General features: G+C 41.1%; 1 long non-coding RNA gene across 7 annotated transcripts in view; it reads left to right on the plus strand.

Moving 5' to 3' along the window:
- Positions 1 to 6: 6 nt before the first annotated feature.
- LOC119276420 overlaps positions 7 to 4,609 on the plus strand; it is a 15,439-nt gene continuing 10,836 nt past the window's right edge. For 5 of the 7 annotated variants that reach the window (XR_005136610.1, XR_005136608.1, XR_005136609.1 and 2 more), the window contains exons 1-3: positions 7 to 282; positions 360 to 417; positions 511 to 651. This is a non-coding gene — a long non-coding RNA (uncharacterized LOC119276420). Of the gene's footprint in view, positions 283 to 359; positions 418 to 510; positions 820 to 1,833; positions 2,151 to 4,609 lie in introns of those variants that run through there. The other 2 variants (XR_005136611.1, XR_005136605.1) reach the window with 2 other exon arrangements.

The raw sequence follows: 4,609 nt of genomic DNA on the forward strand, positions 1-4,609 counted from the left end.
CAACCCTCTTAGGGCAGGCTGTAATCGAACAAAGCTTGAAGGGGGAGATCGAGCGGCCAGGCGGTGGCCAGATCCGACCACAACTGGCAACCAACATCACGCTATGGTCGCCAGCGCCGTCGTCGAAGGGCGGGCTTCTTCCACCTCGACAGACATGCTCACGCGCCAGGAGAGGAGAGGGGGTCTTCTGCTTCTTCCTCGCTCAGCACCCCTCTCACTACACCATGGATCGACCTTCCTCCACTCCCACAGATGCCATGGACCGAGCTCGATCCCCTCAAGGTCATCTCTTCACCCTTCTCCTCATGTGGCTTAGTGCACCGCTAATACTCACCTTCTATCTCCCCCTTTCCTCCCAGATTGAGACCTCCACGTGCTTCCGCTTGGCCGCGTCACTCCACCTCAACATCTCCTCGGGTAAGCAGCAGCACCCCATGGCCATTTTAATTTTCATAGGATTTTTTTGTGTGATGATGCCTTCTCTTATCCATTGCCGAAAATCCTCAATAGGAAGGAACAAGTGCTACCGTCGATCCGAAGCTCGTGCCAGGGGAAGGGATTCCCTCACTGCCTTCTAATTCGAGTTAGTAGCCAACATTTTCAGTGGCGGCGACTGGTGTGTGTGTGTCGTCGACTACAACCTCCTCTCCGGTGAGTCCATCTCCGACCTCTAGATCACTCTCTTGTGCGGTTGTAGTACCTTGCTCTGTTTCATGGTCATGGATGGTTTGTTTGTGCTTCTGTGCCTGTTGTTGCAGTCCAGTTAGCTACTATCATGGGATAATGTACTGGTAATAAGAAGATTTTACTCTCGTGTCATGGAATAGTTGATTCCTATGTACCGTGATATCCATATTACAAGTTTTGTTGGAGTAGAACAATGCACGACATCCCTGTGATTCAGTTCTTAGGGGATGAGCGGAAGGTAGTATAAAACACCAAGGAGTGTTGTAATTTTTTATAGCTGAAACAAGGAGTATAGATCATACATGGAGTGCAATATAGATGAGTATAAACATGATTAAATGGGTTACGGTAGGTGAGTAAATTTACATGATTAAACAATATTAAATGATTTACAATACTCCATGATTAGACATGATCACAGGGAGTATAAACATGATCACATGAGTAGGTGAGTACAGATGGAGTATAAAAATGACATCTGAAAGTTTAGGAGTATGTTTTATGCTTGTAGGACTTGCACTGCTGTTTGTAGATGATGCATATTGCTGTTGTTGCTGCTTGAGTATGATTGTTAGAGCTTCCATTTTGTCGAGTTGTGCAGGATCTGATACTTGTTTATTTGAAAACATATTCTAAAATTATGTTCATAAACATTGTATTCTGAGTTATATTACTTCGCTGATAAGATAGTGCCAACATGCACTTTGATTAAGTTTATAATCTTATTACTAAGCATAAAACAAATTAACGTAGATGATGTCTCGCGCGTTGCTGCGGAAACCGCATTAAAAGAAATGTATAAGCATGTAGTTAAAAACAACTAAAATTATTGGAAAAAGGAACAAATGTAAGACTGTTCTCGGTTTAATTTTTCAAAATAATAAAATTTATGAAGTATGTGGAAAAAATGATGTATAAAAAGAACTTTTGAATTGAACTTACGACATAATTTCTTCACAAAAATATGAAGCATGAGCTCTATATTTGTAGTTATTCCAATTCTTTAAGATCGGTACTGATTAGCATGCTATAAACAAAGTGCACTACTTAAAATGCTATATAGTATACTATCAGCTAACACTATACTGTATATCATGTGGCTAATGAGTCAGAAATCAAACTGAACTAAAAAGTGCGTATGCCCAGGAATTAATGGCCAATGCTACGAATCAGCCGGATGATTTCTAACAAATTCATCCGCCTCGTCGGCAGTCTGATCGGGCACCAGTGGCCTTTCGATCCCAGCAACACAGTCCGACATCTTCTCTCCTCTCATCCCATCCACCACACGCATTCATCTGATGCCTGCATCTCCTCTGAAGATGACGATGTTGCAGAGCAACACAACACCCCGTCGTGGTACCTGCGCCTGCGGCACCGGAGTCACCAGTGAGCGCAGCATCGTAGCTCCCAGAGCCAACATTAACCAGCATAGAAGAACATTGTTTTTTGATGGATAAAGAGGATGCAACAATCAGATGAAGGAAGCATATAATATTTAGTGTGTTATCCATTATTTCACTCTAAATCCATGTGAAGGAGAGATGCATAAGGTATTTAAAGTGAGGCTAGCATTGGTTGGTCATACAGAGATGGTTCACATGAATGGCCCAACAAGTGCGCACAGATGCACCCTATGTACGTAAATTTGAAGTGGGTGAAGAAAACATGCCTGACAAGGATACCAGAGGGCTTCACATACAAGTATTGTGCTCTTCTTATTCAAAGCATCCATCTCTTGCATTCAACAGATGCACACTATCTTCAAAGGAAACGAAAAATCTGAAATCACCTTTCACTATCTTCAATGTTGAAGTTTCTTCAATGTTGAATTAATGGAACATGAGAGAGAAGAGGGGGAAAAGGACTTAGATATATGTCAAAGGAAAAGAAAAAAATCACCTTTCACTATCTTCAATGTTGAAGTTCCTTCATAATACCAAAAGACTGAAATCAAGGTTAGTGATTTAACACAACATGCCCATAGTTGTGATCATGTAAGCTTCAAGATTTAAAACCTATAAGAAACCCCTTAAAGAATAAGTGTGAATGGAAGAGAAAATGTGTGGAAGTTTCTTGCATGTGTCAAGTCTGTAGCAACCAGACCTCAAACAGTCTAGTCTCTGGGCATCAGTGTCATCTCTGGATCGGTAATGCTGACACGCACAGTACTTGAGGATTTATAACAGAGTTTCAATCACACACTTATTACATCGAATGTCTCAAAAGAGAACTTATTTCAATAATATGGCTTAAGCCCATCTAAATAAGATAACAGCGGAAGGCTTGGAAGATAAAGTGAGTCCATCAACTCCAACGGCATAGCTGAGTGAACAACAATGACCTATGGCACCTTACTCATCATCTGAAAAGTCCGCAACATGATATGTTGCAGCCCGAAATGGGTCAGCACATGAAATATGCTGGCAATGTAACACAAAGAGTAATGAACAGAGTAAATGCTATCACTACATGCATATATGGATGGTGGAAAGCTCTATGGTTAAAGTTTTTGCATAAAGCCAATTTTTCCCTATATCAAAGGAATAAATTTTATTTAACTATCATGGTGGTTGTCAAACATTGAGAAGGTTCTTCCAACTCAATCCAAATTAAGCAATATCACTTAACCCAAACAAATTAATTTAGAGTGATGAGATCGACATGATAATCCAAGAACCAGATACTCAAGATGCCCATAACCAGGGACACGACTAACCATGATTAGTTTGTACACTCTGCGAAGGTTTGCGCACTTTTCCCCATGAGACTCGACCTCCTCCATTAGATTTCTCGCACTACATGGTGTTTGAGAAACGGATGACCGAGACACAGTCTTTCAGAAACATTAACTCTTTACTCTGGATGGACAGTTACACATACTTTCCCCTACATCTGCTAGCCCACCACTAAAAGAGGTCATGCAACATACTTAACTATGCTAGAGCCCATAATAGCTTGTGGTTGCACACGAAAGTTCCTAGCATGAATAATCTTATGATCCCTTTGAGCCTGGGTGGCAAACCGTAGGATGATCACGCGGGTACTCCAGAATATCCTAGGACAACACTGGATTCTCCAGGTGCCCTGACAACCACTGGGTACTCCAGGGTGCCTCAACCAATCCACCTAGATGTTTTTTTAAGTAGCCACCTTAAGTTAAGCATTAATTAACAATACTCACATATGTCATGGATACACTCACCCAATCCATGTCTACGAGCATAGCATAGCAATCCTGAGCATAACATAGAAGTAACTCCCAAAGGTTTGATAATAAAAGGGCAATAGGTTCTACCTCATCATCTACTTCCCAAACCCACATGTTAAACATATCCTAACCATGCAATGTTTGAGGATTGGTACTAATGCATAAAAACTGGGTAATAAAGGGTATGATCAAAGTGTTACTTGGCTTGCTGATGATCCGCAAAACCTAGAGACTCGTAGTAGCACGCTTCGCACTCCGGGAATTCTATCACAAACAAAAAATAGCATACATAAGCACTCAAACTAGAAACACGGGTAAAGCTCAATAAGAAGATCTAACCGTATCAAAATCATGTTCAAGTTGGTTAAAGAGAAAGAGGGCTTCGAGACAAAGATCTAGGCGCTGGTTTCATCTAATTTGGATAAACGAGCGAAAAGATATACTAGATCGAAGATCAGGGCAGAAATCGTGATCGAAAAATAATCGCAAACAAAACCCTGGAAAAAAACGAGACGAACAGGCTAATGAACGAACGTTCGTTGTCCGCGACTAAACGACAAACAATGTTCGCTAAAACAAACGTACGAACGAACGTCCGCTAATTAACTAAATCAAAAAAAACGAACCGATCTATTAAAAAAACAAAAACAGATCTAGGTTTCTAAAAAATCCGAACGGTTTTTGAAAAAAAAACGGCGGCGGCGGCAGCAT

This window comes from Triticum dicoccoides, chromosome 3B, assembly GCF_002162155.2.
Source record: "Triticum dicoccoides isolate Atlit2015 ecotype Zavitan chromosome 3B, WEW_v2.0, whole genome shotgun sequence".
NCBI lineage: Eukaryota > Viridiplantae > Streptophyta > Magnoliopsida > Poales > Poaceae > Triticum > Triticum dicoccoides.